Source organism: Prionailurus viverrinus, chromosome B2 (genome assembly GCF_022837055.1).
Source record: "Prionailurus viverrinus isolate Anna chromosome B2, UM_Priviv_1.0, whole genome shotgun sequence".
Taxonomy (NCBI): Eukaryota; Metazoa; Chordata; class Mammalia; order Carnivora; family Felidae; genus Prionailurus; species Prionailurus viverrinus.
Genome location: NC_062565.1, coordinates 26,563,992 through 26,579,173, shown reverse-complemented (window position 1 = coordinate 26,579,173; position 15,182 = coordinate 26,563,992). Strand labels below are relative to the sequence as shown.

Below are 15,182 nucleotides of genomic sequence, written 5' to 3'. Positions count from 1 at the left end.
TTATTCTTTCAGCACCATGGCTAATTTCATTATAACACCATTTAATGATCAAAGTCAACATTTTTTAGCTATTAAACAGAACAATCTTGGAAACTAAATATTTATCTTTGTGAAAATTAATTATGAAAACTAGAACAGAACAGACTTCATTATATTCTTCTTACATGTACTAAGCACGTAGAAGTACAATTATTTTCTGTGGAAATAGGTGTCCATTTCACAAGGATAGCTTAGGCATGTGCAGAGATGTGTTGCTTTTTACATGTCTTGATTGCTTCCTCTCCTTTCATTATGTTCTTTGTTTTTTCCCCTTCAGTATTCTATAGAATGATTTGTAATGGTGTGAGGAAGATTGTGTCAACATGAAGTAGAATTGTGTTAGTTTGTCTCATGTTAAGAAGATGATTTTAAAATCTTCTTTTGGTCTCTTGATTACTTTGACTGCAAAGACATCACTCTACTGGATAAACTCTCATGTCCTGCTGAGGTTGAAATGATGAAATAATTATTTAAAAACTTCCGCCCTTGTCAAAGAGAAACATGTCCTATTTCATAGAAGCCATCTAAGAATATAGTCTTGAGGTCTTTTCTAATATTCAGCATGATGCTATGAAGGCTGAACTGCCCTGGATAGAAATTTGACAAACAAGTCATGTAAGTAATATCAGCTAAGTGTTATTCATGTTTCTGTTTCTCTCAACTCCTGGTGGTATTACGTACATACTAGGTGATTCAATACATCTTGAATGAATGAAATAAATGAGTACTGCTATTTATTATAGATCATTACACTTCAATGCATCTTTAATGTAAAATTTTATGTGTACAGTAACTATCAATATTTTGATTATTTATCTTTTAACTAAAAACCTCCACAATACTCTAGGAGACTTAGAGGAAAGAGGTGTCTTGCCTCTTGTTACAACAAGCATGAGAACATCCATAGGCACCATCTTTGTGTATCACTGGAAGATGCAATATTGTTAATCCTTTGTCACCCCATATAGTAGGAACTCAATATTTGATGAGAGTGACATACTGATTTATATTCCTATTCTACTATCTGCCATCCTCTGAATAAGTTTGATGGTTCATTAAGTTAAAGCCTATGTCTAAAGGATTCTCTGCCTCTTTTTTTTTTAATTCAAGAGAGTGAGAGAGAAAGAGTGAGAGAGAGAGAGAGAATGTGAGCTTGAGCGGGGGAGAGGGGCAGAGGGAGAAATAATCTTAACAGGCTCCACATTTAGCATGGAGCCCAATGTGGGGCTGAGTCTCACAACCCTAGGATCATGACCTGAGTTGAAATCAACAGTTGGAGGCTCAACCTACTGAGCCACCCAGCTGCCCCTAGGGGATTCTCTTAGAATATCTAACACAAACTCATGTGAAATTAAGTATCTAACTGTAAAATGATTTGTTTCCATAACTTCAGAATTAGAAGCTCTGATATTTATTCATCTTATTCATCCAATTAATGTTTACTAAGCACCCACTAGGTTTCAGGTACAGTGCTGGATATACAAAAATAATGATACCTTCCCTACCATCATGGAAATCAAAGTCAACTAGGAGAAGGGAATTATAATTAAGATATGATAAATGCTAAAATACAGATCTGTATACAATGCTATGTGGGCACAATGGAGGAAGAAGTGAATTTTGAATAGGATAAAAGGTGGAATGGAGCAAAACTCAGAGAGGTAAAATTTTAGTTGAGGGCCTGGTAGAATGAAGAAGCGTTCACGAACCAGAAAGGCTGTGTTGCCTAGTACCGTAAACAGTACAGCAAAGGGAAAAGGGAATGAATGTACAGAATAAGTTAAGGGAATGCCCAGTACTCCTCATGATTCATGTAAAGAGCACATGAAAAGAAAGCTTTGAGTCAATAAATTAGGACCAGATGATCATTTACTGAGGACTTTAAACTTTCAGTAGCTAATGGTGAATTGAAAGAAGTAGAGAAAATCAGAGGGTTCCCATTTGAGCAGCTGTAGAATCTTCCAGGAAATTCATGAGGAGGATACAGGGAGAAAAAGAAAGAAGGACAGGAAAAGGGAAGGACAAGCAGTGAGAGGAGCAGCAGAAGGGAGAGTCAGGGGAGGAGAGAGAAGGGAAGGGAGAACAGAAGATAAGAAGGAAAAGCAGGTCACAGGTGAGTGCATTTAGATCCCCAGTCTCTAAATCCAGGTAGGCTGAGCCAGAAGCTACAAACGAGGGGCCTGGTCCTTGCAGTTCTAATGTGGGTGAGCAGCCAGGTTTGGGATCTTGGTGTGAATTGTCAGACTCACTGGGAGGAGGCAGGCTCTGTTTTTTTGTCTGTTTTTGCCACAAAGTTCCAGTTGGATATAAACTTCTTAGACTCCAGCACAGAAAGGATGTACCTGGCAAGGGAACTGTGTTTTTGCTACAGCTTTCTTTGCTTTTTCTCTCTGTGATATTCTCTGTAATTTTGTACTTCCAAAATGAGGTTATCAAGTGTCAGTATATGTTTTCAAGGATCTCGGGAAAGAATAAAAACTAACACATAACTAATAAATAATTATTTTATTTTTTAAAAAGGTTTATTTATTTATTTATTTATTTATTTTTGAGAGATAGAGAGAGAGAGAGAGAGAGAGAGAGAGAGAGAGAGAATATGAATGTGCGGGGGTGGGGAGGGGGAAGTGAGAGAGGGAGAGAGAAAAGCCCAAGCAGACTTTACGCTGCAGAAGCTGACACAGGGCTTGATTTCACTAACTGTGAGATCATGACCTGAGTCAAAATCAAAAGTCAGACGCTTAACCAACTGAGCCATCTAGGTGCCCCATAAATAATCATTTTAAAGGGTTCTTTATATGAAAGTTCATAAGAGAGACCCAGAACTCAACAGCCAATGTGGCTATTTTAGGAACCACTATTCCTAAGTAATTCCTATCTTCATCTGACTTGAGAAAAAGAATGAACGCTTATGGGGGGTTCTTCTTCATTTGAAAACTTTACATGATAACCCAGGAGACAGACAGAATCATAAAGTCCATAAAGAGGTGCCTTGGGGGTAATTAGTTCTAGATAGCTAATAATGTATGCTTGAGAAAACAGAGACAGCTCCAGAGTTTTAATAAGAGCATCTTTCCAACACTCCCACAGGGTACTTAAGATCCATAAGTAAGAGAGAAGAAACAATTCACTGAATTTTCTTTTAGTCATGAAGTCTCTACTAACCTAGGCTCTTCATGTATGATTTGAAAAAAAAAAAAACTCCTTTTAAAATTTTTCTTAGCACAATTCAACTAAATAGAGAATTGTTCATCCTGTTGTTTGATAATTTGAAACTGAAATGTTAGGGGGAACACCACAGAATAACTTCCATTCATTGTTTAATATAGATACTAATATTCAGTTTCATATAAAGAAATGTAAAGACTAAATTACAAAACGCAATTGCTTCACATGAGCAAATTTTGAAGAGCTGACACCATGAAAGCCATGGTGTCCTCAAAAGGAAGCTTGGTGCTCTGCAGTAACCTGAAGGTTATGTATCCTTTCTGTGCTTCCATTTTCATTTTAGCAGAGTCCCACATATTGATGAGAAAAACAAATATTGACCACATAATTTTATACCAAATCAGAGTATCAGTCTAGCCTAAGAGTCTTATTAAATCTACCCTGGCTGCCAGAAGGTTTTTCATCATGACTGAGGAGGTTTTCCTTCTTCTCATTTGTAGGACTGTCTGTAGCAGAGACAAGAACTTTTTTTTTTTACAAAGAAAAAGCATTCCACTTTCAAAGCACTAGGCTAAAATGGCGTTTTTTTTTTCTTTCTAAAAGAAGTGTACATTTGGGGACCAGAAAGACTATTGGAGCATTATGAAAAGTCTTATAATGTTTTCAACATTAATACCCAAGATAAGGGCACCCAGAGAAAAAAAGTGCAGCTGCCTTTGGAACATTCGGGACCACCCAAGCTGTATTCTGTTAAGTTTGTTGATGTGCTATATGGGGCGAAAGAGCAATTTAAACATGTGGGATATTATAAAGACTTAAATAATGTAAGATTTAATAATACGAAGCAGGTACTTAATGTCTATAGTTTTAAAGAACTCTCAAGTGGAAGAAGAGCAGATTTAATTTGAAGGCATTTTATGTTTTTATTTAAAAAAACCATATGAGTGTGTGTGGTGTGTATATGTCTATATACACACATTCAAAGTTTACTTATATGAAACAATTCTGCTTTACAATTCAGTCTCTAAACTTGTTTATACAAAGCCAATTATGCTACATTTATTTTATGATTTTGTAAAGTTTCTTGATGTTTCAGTTTCCAGTTAAAAATGATAGGATGAATAGTTCTGTACTTGAATTGTACTAAGAAAAGAAAAGGTATTTATTTTAAATCAAATATGAAAAGAACACATCACATTTGGGGACAATAGCAGGCATACAATAAAATATCATAAATTCTAAGATAAAACATACATGATCATGTAAATGAACTAGCCCTCTGTAACACGCAGTAGCCTGCTTCTCTGGGTAAAATTCCCCGTGTACATAGTATATCTCTCACACAGAAAGGTGGGCTTTTCTGTATGATGGAATACTTTAGATAACTTAAGACAATTTTTTTCCAGTGCATGTATTGCCAGAAATAAAAAAGCAATTTGTTTAATAATAATAAAAAACTCAGCAATTTACCTTAGGTTTGAGGCAAGTTTAAAGTGTCAGTCAGTCAGCCCTATAAATATTTCAACCCAACAAGTTATCATTTTCACAAAGTAAACATTAGATAACTTAATTACTTTTTAAAGTTTATTTTATTCATTTAGAGAGAGAGAGAGAGAGAGAGAGAGAGAGAGAGACTATGGGTGAGGGGCAGAGAGAGAGAGGGATAAACAAAATTTCAAGCAGGCTCTCCACTGCCAGTGCAGTCTGATGTGGTGCTCAAACTCACAAACTGAGAGATCATGACGTGAGCCAAAATGAAGCGTCAGAAGCTCAACCTACTGAGCCACCCAGGCACCCTTCCTATCTCTCTCCCTCTCTTCCTTTCTTCCCTCTTCTTTCCCCCTTCCTTCCTTCCTTCCTTCCTTCCTTCCTTCCTTCCTTCCTTTTTCTTTTCTCTTTTCTCTTTTCCTTTTTTTTCTTTTCTTTCTTTCTTTCTTTCTTTCTTTCTTTCTTTCTTTCTTTCTTTTCTTTCTTTCTCTTTCCCTCCCTCCCTTCTCCTTCCTTCCTTTCTTTCTTCCTCCCTTCCTTCCATCTTTCTTTCCTTTCTTCCTTCCTTTTCTTCTTTCCTTTCTTTTTTAAAAATGAAAAGTAGGGGCGCCTGGGTGGCGCAGTCGGTTAAGCGTCCGACTTCAGCCAGGTCACAATCTCGCGGTCCGGGAGTTCGAGCCCCGCGTCAGGCTCTGGGCTGATGGCTCAGAGCCTGGAGCCTGTTTCCGATTCTGTGTCTACCTCTCTCTCTGCCCCTCCCCCGTTAATGTTCTGTCTCTCTCTGTCCCAAAAATAAATAAACGTTGAAAAAAAATTAAAAAAAAAAAGAGAAAAGTACATGAGTAGTAAAAAGGCCAAGGTAAGTTCCATAGATAACTGTTTAATTAGTGCAACTGTTTTTTGATGGCCTTCTGCCTGTTTATAACTTACACTGATGTCCAACCGTGTTTTTACTTTTCCAGATTCCTTTCACATAAAAAGAAAGAAAGAAAAAACCCCCAGTCTAATACAATATTGCAAAATAAAAGAGGAAGAGAAAACTTCAACTGGAAAAAAAAAGTCTTTGTCCATGACACTAAATACATTTCCTATCTCTAATATGGTCTATGTATGCTTGCTAATAATCCCAGCTATTTTCAATGAGAAATGAATGAGTAAGAGTGCTTATTGTCCCACAGGTGCAGGTGTAGAGCTGAGAGGGAGGCTTGCACTCTTGGCCTTGATCTGACATTGACTGGTGGTGTGACTGGGCAAGAGGAGAGAGAGTGGGTGGAAAAGTAATCATTTATTCATTTATCCATTTATTCAATATTTGTGAGAGCCTACCATGTGCTTGGCAATGCTTTAGATGGCATTTATGGAAGATCTGCTACGGGCTAGCAGCTTTAATTATCTGCATTCATCTTTGTACCATCTTAATAGAAATAATATTTTTATAACTTATTTTAGATGAGGAAACTGAGCTTCAAAGAGATTATTTAGCTATCTTAAATCACATCAACTAAGGATTGAGCTATGACTGCATCCCCATTTTGTCCCATTTCAAAGCCCAGGAGCTCTCGATGACCATAATATGGTGATTCCACAAAACACCACTGTTAGATGTACTCATGTACAGTAACATCACCTCTTCTGAAACATAGATATCATCAGGATAACATGCCTGACTGCTATTGGTAATTCATAGTATACTGTAAAACATTTTACTGTTTTCTACTTCTCTATAACATTAATATAAATGTAATATATTCTCATTGTAATAAATCAAAGGGCACAGAAGTGTATAAAGACTTAACAGGCTTTCTCCTCCTTTTTCAAACAAAGTTGAATTCAACTAATTAACCAGTGTTCAAAGTTTGGTATTTTTCTATTTATACCTTTTTCTCTGCTCATGCTAACTGCAACAAATAGATAAACACAGATGTGTGGTTTTATGAAGTAGTGAGAGGTTTTCTTTTTGTCTTTCGATCATAGAATGCTTCTTCAATAGGAATTCCAATGGAAGGGTGGTGATAGAGTTTTGGAAGACCAGGGAAACTGCCAGAGGAGAGTAAGTCTGGGTGAGGTTATCAGAGTTTAACATTTCATCAAGAAAACATGTTTTTCCATTCTTCTCAAGCACTATCTAGAAAATTTGTCATTAGTAAATTAGCAGTGACTATACATAATAGTAGCATGACTACATATAAGCTGGTGTCTACACATATATATTTAATAGATTGCTCTCCTTCATATATAAACACACATGATGCTACTGATAGATTGCAATCTAGAACATGCCTTCCTGTTCCAATACAAATGGGTCTGCATTTTCTTTTAACTTGGCAGGGTTAAAAAACAGACTCGTCATAAGTGTGTAATGTCTTGAACTAAAATAGACTTCCTTAATGATTTGTTTTCTCCAATTTCACCACAAAATGTAATGCAGCCAACAAAAGAACTATTCTTCCCCCACGTATAATAACATGTTATTCAACAATCATGTAAGAAAGCCTATACATAAGACTGCCAAGGATCTGAAATTGAGTTTCTGAAATGTTTGGGAAGAATTTTTTTTTCTTAAGTTTCACTCCAAGGCTTTGAGTGAAGTGATATAAATATCTAGGAATATACAGTTTTGCTTTACTACTGTAACATGCTTACAGAAGTAGTTATGGTTTACTTTATAACATGGGTCACTGAAAACATTAACCATAAAAGCATATAAAAATACAAACAAGTTCTCAGTAGCCCATTTACTTTATAGCAGAACAAACAATTTAGTTGCTTCTGTCCTTGTAAGGGCAAACAACTTCTGACGAAGTTGGGTCAGAGCACCCCGTGGCTTTCGCGGAGCTCATAACCTGTATGCCATTCACCCTGACTCTCTCAAGACATCAAAGGAGCTGCACCTCAGGAAGCAGGTAAAAGCTTGGTTTAGAGGACAAAAGGCAACCCTTGCCCAGTATACCCTCAAGGAGATTGTAATGAAATGAAGTATTTTTTCTTTCTTTTGTTTCAAGGAGAACTGCAAAAGAAAGAAAGATTACAACGTTACAAAAGCTAATAAAAGAGAGGAAAAGTGAATCCACTAGTCACTTTTCTAAAATATAGGGTTGGCCTTATAATTTACCTCATAATCACTAGCCCAACAGAAAACCATAAAATTACAGAATATCAAGGCACATAAATATATCTGAATGTGCATTAATGCATTTTTATGTAGAAATATGACAATAGATTTAGTATTACCAAAACTGTGTGTATCTCCTGAATCTGTTACATTCCTGGGAAACATAACTGGGTAAATTAAAATGTAACAGCCAAGAACATAGCTAATGAATTTTAAACATTGGGATATCAAGACAGATCGTTTGTAATGACTGAAAGTTAGGTTTCTTTAAATAAAAGTTTCCTCCCAAAACTTTGTTGGGGGGAAAAAATGCTACTTGGAGTGTTGGTGGTGGTAGGGGGATTAGTACAACATAGACACACATACATTTATATCATACATGTAACATACATGTAATGGATGTGGCACACATATAGACCTACACTAGATCACAAAAATAAGTGCATTTTGCATTTGGGAGTTAGGTGAGGAGCCGGGGTTTAAATCTCAGATCCACTACTTGCCATCTATGTGGTCTTGGGTATGTCACTTCACTCTGCTTCATGGAAGATGCTGTTCCGTGAAACATAATTCTTTATATTCATTTTAGAGTCTGTACTTTGGGTTACGTTTCTCATAGAGACAGGAATGTGACAGGTAAAAGCTTTGGAAGTAATGTTAAAGAAAATAAAATAGTATGGTACAATTAGGAATCTTCATGCTAAGCGAAAACTGCTGAAATTTTGAGTATTTATTTTGGCAACGTATACAACAATAAATACACGTCATACAAAAACTTCTCTCTGGTACTAATATAAAAGCCCTCTGATAATATAACCATTATTTAGTGAAGTTACAGATTTCCTAATCTGTTGTTACAGTTTATAAGCTACATATCTTTGACTCAGCATTAATGAGATGAAACTTACTAGTTTGAAAACATATTTAGCATAAATTGTTAAGTGGGTAAAAAGGACTTGGGTAGTTATCTGCTATCCACATGTTACTGAAAAGAAGAGGCATGAACTTTATTAGGAAAAAAATAAAATGTGCATAAGAATCTTTCATAATAAAAACATACACATAAAAAGTACTGGATTTCACAATCAAAATCCGATGAGAATTCTCCTCCTTTGGCAGTCGAACAAAAATTCCAGGAAAATAGTTTAAATTCCCTTCACAAAGTTCAAATGTAGCTATTGGTTATTAACTTGCAGATATAAGAAATAATATTTTGGTATAGATTCTGACCAATGACTGCTTATGTACCCTGTAAAATTCAGAATGTTTTTTGCATATAACATGCATTTATTTTTGCAGAATGTTTTTGCATATAACATGCATTTATTATTACAGTGTCCAACATCTATTTACTTAATGTAATTCCATACAGATGTATTATAATCTCACAGAATTCTATTTAAATTTTAATATAAACAATTCACCTAGAGGGGTAAGTGGTATTCATGATTATTTTTGAGAGAAGAATGTTTTAAAGAAGGGGATAACTTACTTATAAATTGAAGAGTAAGTTCATTTAATTTCTAAAATTTGATAGACTAGTAACTTACATAACGCTCTATAATATAAAGTGCACAGCTTTAAAAAAATCATAATTCCCCTAAATTTGTATTTAAAAAATACAAATTATTAATTAGGATTTCTCTGCCTGTAAGCTTAAGAACACTCTATGGCTGGTCAATAGGTCGTTCTGCACATGTGGGTAAGGGTCTCAGCTTGGGAACCTGACCCTGGGGTTCTAGCTCAGACCCCACTGTCATTAACCCGCTTAGTGACTTCAGTGACTTGCACAGCCAATATGTTCCACACAGAAATTACAAAAACAGTTACACAAAGTACTGGAGAATGTTACTTAACTGTGCCTTACATACATGGACTCTATATATGGACACATATATTACACTCAACTATAGTCATCCCAAAGTGGAAGGATCTTTTGAAAGAGGTAATTATTAAAGCAAATGAAATAAGAAACATTCTTTTTCATTGCTCACGTAAACATAGACATTTGTTTCTTGTCTGCCGGCAAAAACAGAAAAACGCTCCAGTATTTCAGAAGTTAGTGGGTTTCCCCACAGGTTCCAAGAAGAGCCTATGCTAAATACTCCTAAGCTGAGGCAACCTTCCTGGTTCCTTCCTGGAGGCTCCATTCAGCCTGAGCCCAGTGTGCTGCCAGGAGTCACTGCTGGTGGATGGTAGACGGTAGACAGCCAGACGGGTGGGCACTACAGGGAGTGTGCCTGGAAAGGCCAGGATGGGTGGAAATGAGGAGGGGGAGGCTGACATTTCTTTGGTAATAAAAATTCAATTTATATAAACTATAGGAGACTTGGTGAGAAAGTAAAAGAGGTAATTGTTCACATTCCAAACGTTTTAATATATAAACTGTGTAACCATCACTCATGAACAGTGCAGCTGCTAACAATTTCTTTTTTTTTTTCCCCAGGATAAAAATCATGCTGAAGCCAAGAGATGTTTCTCTAGTGAATGATATTTTGAAACTCTGGTCAAAACATAACTGTGACATAATAAATTTTTAAGAAGTCAGGAAAACCTGAAGACTGAAATTTGAAAGAAGACCCAGTTTTTACCTCAATTAGGAAGGACCACATTTCAGCTTTCACTACAGTGGCAGGCTCAGTCTTTGGAGGGGAAAAAAAGGCCAATTCTGCATGCACATCTGTTTCCAGTGTGATGCTGGTATGCAAACTATTGTCTATTGGAAGTGTGTTGTGGTAAAGTTTGCCAGGGTTAAAGGCTGGGTCAATTTGATCAAGAAGCTAAAATTAGCTTCTGTGTGTTTTCCTGAAAAGAAAAAAAAAATACTGTAAAGCTCTTTGTTTTCCTTCAAGTGCCGTTCTCAGATTTCAGTTTCTGGTGTGTAAACTACCAGGAAACAGACAGCTATGACAAGTGACTTCTTGTTCATTGCATTCTGCATAATGAAATGGTGCAACATGTTACCTGAGCTGAAGGACACATGGAAAAAACAAGCATTCTGACCCAATTCACATTTTCCAATTTAAAAATATTAACATTATAAAATTATTTAAAGTGAATGCACTTGGAAATTCAAAACCATAGCTATATTTTAAAGTATGTGATGGTTTGGCAAAGCCCAAACGTATTAAGAAACTCATCATTCTGAGAAGTATTGGGGTAAGTTTTAGGTCACATATTCTTGGTAGTCTTGACAGTGCTCTGATTATTTTCATAGGAAGTGAGTTCCTTAAGACTAAAATGGGGAAAAATTCATATAAAAACTCCAAACCAGTAAGAATTTGATAAATTCAAAGAGCAGAAAAGAATCACAGAAACAAAATATACAGTCATGAGATGATTCAAGAAAACTATTAATATGCTTCTGGATAAGCAAAATTACTTAGAAAATTACTTCATAGTTGGTATTCACATAGATGGGAGAGAGGAAGAAAGGAGAAATAAAATTATCTGCTTAGTTAAGACTGTGATGAGTGTACAAATAAAATAAAAACAGATGCATGTTTGAGATTTATTTACATTCTCAGGGATTTGCTTTTTATTACACCAGATGCTAAGTTAGATTACAGTGATCTATTTTCACTTCAGTAAAATGCCTCTTTAATATTTTAACCACTTAAATATTGTTAATTTTCAAAATGACCTATAATGTAATGACAAACAATTTAAAAATGATCTTTGATGTAACAAATATTTTTATTTTTGGTTTACTATTTTTAAATAGTTCCCTAATAAAGAGAAGTCTGAAAGGAGAAATAAGAAGGTTTTCCTTAGAATAAAAAAATGTAATAACAAAGTACTTCAACCTAGTAACTCCAACGTGAAGATATTGTGTATTTGGGTCATTTATACCACAGGATTTCCTTTTTCCTAAACATCCTCTCAATTTCAGTGACCTTCTGTAATTTTAAATTCAAAGCTTTTTAAAAAGATTTTGTATGCATACGGGAAATATGTAAAATATTTGGCAAAATTCATTTACATATAAAATTGTAAAATATATTTTAAAAAACCCTAATTTTTATACTTAAAGGCCTTCTTGAGCTTAACACAGAACAGTAGGTAGCTACTAAATGTTTGATTATATTTTGGGGTCAGAAATGACTGAAAAAATACCCATTATATAAATTTTAGATATTCAACAAAAACACACATATTTATTCATACATTCTATCATAATTTCAGTAGCCTCAAGTTAATAAAATTCTATATTATCTCTAATTTCTTATAACCCACTCTTCAGTTTAAAATCAACCCTTACCTCACACAATTGTTTTAAAAAATGGGAATAATAATTGAACAATATTAAACAAAAATAACTGTCTATTCATCAAATCTACAGTTTTTCAGATACTATCTTCCTAATTATATTATTTTAAACACAGATGACTACTGTTTTCTCTGAAGAGATTCCTTGGGGCTCTAAAGACACTGTACTAACCAAGTGTTCTTCTCTACCTTTCCTACACACTCCATGAATATCCCCTCCTCCTCCTCTTCCTGGCACTAGACTTTAGGCACTTCCTAAAGTTGTGACCTTATCTTCCTTCCTTTTCCTTTTACGTACTGTTTTCCAGTAAATTCATCCACCAATATGGCTTCAAATATCTCTGTTTCTAGCGTAAGGATCTGAACTGTAGGTTCAGAAGGTCCATGGCTGGACTTCAGGGAGTCTGTCAGGGTACTGAAGTTATGATAGAATGTATGAATAAATATGTGTGTTTTTGTTGAGAATCCAAAAATTTCATTGAAAGTTGTCCATAACTCAAAAACAAGACAAAACAAAGACTAAAAATCCCCTTTGCCACACTGGCATGGACATGTCTAATAGTCCAGCATTATCAATACTTCACATGCAAGCCCACTTCACTGTCTGCCAACTCCTGAGAAAGTTGTTTCTCCTGTGTCCCTAATTCTGCTACGGTACTGCCAAATGTTAATCCTCAGACTTCCTTCCTTTCCTCTCTCGCCCAACAGCTTCAATTAGCTACAAGTCCACGTGTTGCTCTGCAATGGTCTCATCTGTTTGCAACACCACCCCATTAATCCATGACTCGTAAACTATGCGATGATTTTGTCTCCTGTCTCCCAGTCCAGGATGGCCAGTGTTGCACAACTCCAGGGCCTGCAACTCATATTATAATCCATACAAAGGCAACACATGTCCATGCAACATGAAGGAAGCCTCCTAGAGCTGGGCACATAGCCCAGAGAATCTGAGTTCGAATTTCTTTTTTTTTTTTAATTTTTTTTAATGTTTATTTTTGAGAGAGAGAGAGTGAGCGAGTGTGGGGGAGGGGCAGAGAGAGTGGGAGACAGAATCCAAAGAAGGTTCCACAGGCTCTAAGCTGTCAGCATAGAGCCCGACACGGGGCTCAAACCCACGAACCATGAGATCATGACCTGAGCCGAAGTCAGATGCTTAACTGACTGAACCACCCAGGCTGGACATTTCTATGTCATCCGCAGCATCTTTCTCACTTCCCTCTTCAGTCTTGTGTTCTATACCTGCTCATCCTTCCACAATTAACTATTCACAGTCTCTGAATATGTCCACATGTTTTTTAAGCCTTTGTGCTACAACCTCTGTTGATTCTTCTATTCTGGAAAAAGAACACCAAATCCTCACCTCTTAAAATGCCTGGCAACCTTACTTCTGTGGGTCTCTCCCATGAGGTTCTCAGCAAGGCATAGTGCTTGCAATAATAACGGTGTGGGCATCACATTAGGCCCAAAATCCAGCTCCAGCATGGACTTATCCAAGTAGCTTTCTGTAAACTACCGAAACTCTCCACACTCAGAGCCTCATTCTAAAGTGAAGATGTTATTTAACATGTAGAATACGAAGATTAAATGGAATAATGTATGCTATGTGTCTGGTACATTTTAAGTGTTCAATATTTTGTAGCTATTATTTTAATAGCCTCACTTCCAAGTTGTGATTTTGGTCTCTTTTGTCCTCTTCCCTGGATTCTAGTACTGAACATTTTGTGTTTTCTTATGCTGTAAATATTGTTTCAGATGGTGGGTGCATGAATTACATTTAAATCCTTGAGCACCTAGCATAGTACTTTATGCATCATAGGTGCTTACTAAGTGTTTGATTATTTTTCTGAAGTCACTTTTCATAGGCCAGAAATTACAGAAGTGGGGGAGAAGGAAAGGAGCCACACAAAGTTTTTCAAAACTTAAAAAAAAATTAAATGTTTTATTTTAGAGGGAGATAGAGAGAGAGAGGGAAGGAGGGGCAGAGAGAGAGAGAGAGACATAGAATCTGAAGCAGGCTCCAGCCTCTGAGCTGTCAGCACAGAGCCTGATGTGGGGCTTGAACAAACAAGCTGTGAGATCATGATGCGAGCTGAAGTCAGACGCTTAACCGACTGAGCCACCCAGGCACCCCTAAAACTTTTTGTTAACATCTGAATCCTTTACTTGCAAATAAATATGGAGTCAGTCACCATTTCAAAGTTGCATGTGGGACACAATGCCTGAGGTTTACAGATATGAAAGCATCAGGTGAGATTATTCTTGATAAAGTTTAACTTGTTCAGTGTCCTTTAAAAGAGTCCTATGACCCTTGTGAGAATAGGAAATAGAGATAATAGGAGATATAGAAAACCTAAAAAATTCATAAAACATATATTTTCTTAACTTTTAAAAATTTACTAGACAAGATATATTATATAATTCCAGACTTGCAAAAAACCAGATAAATAAAAAAGTTGAGCTATGTCAAATAAATGAAGCCAGTTTAATTTGAGGAACTAGTTTGAATATCTGTAATAAGAGAATCACAGAATACTTCTAAGTAGAGAGCATATGAAATCTATATTTATATAGAGATACAAGATTTATATTAGCCAATTGTTTTCATTCAATAGGGGTTCCTAAAATTATGTTAAATGCTTAAAAGTTGGTTGTAGGTAGACACCATTTTCACTTTGCTTAAGATGTTAATATGCTAAGCAAATGCTTCCTACAAATATTGTAAAGATACAGTTATAAATTCCAAATTAAAAGATTATCAGCCAATTTCTCATCAGAAATCTTGGAGGCCAGAAGGGCCACTGGTTGATATATTCAAAGTCCTAGGAGAAAAACATCGTAAACTGAGAATTCTATATCCAGCAAAACTGGCCTTCAATGATGAGAGAGAAATGAAGACATTCCCAGATAAACAAAACCTAAGGAAGTTCATTACCACTTGACTTTGTCCAGCACGACATACTAAAGAAATGTCCTTCAGGTTGAAATAAAAGGATGCTAAACAGTCATAAGACACAAAGATCCCCAGTAAGGGTATATACATAGCTATTATAAAAGCTGCTATTAGTGTAATTCTGCTTGTAACTCTACTTTTATTTTCTACATTATTTAA

At 35.8% G+C, this 15,182-nt stretch overlaps 1 protein-coding gene across 4 annotated transcripts in view; it reads right to left on the bottom strand.

Moving 5' to 3' along the window:
- GMDS (GDP-mannose 4,6-dehydratase) overlaps nt 1-15,182 on the bottom strand; it is a 640,362-nt gene that overhangs the window by 188,226 nt on the left and 436,954 nt on the right. The gene's annotated exons all lie outside the window — the stretch shown is intronic.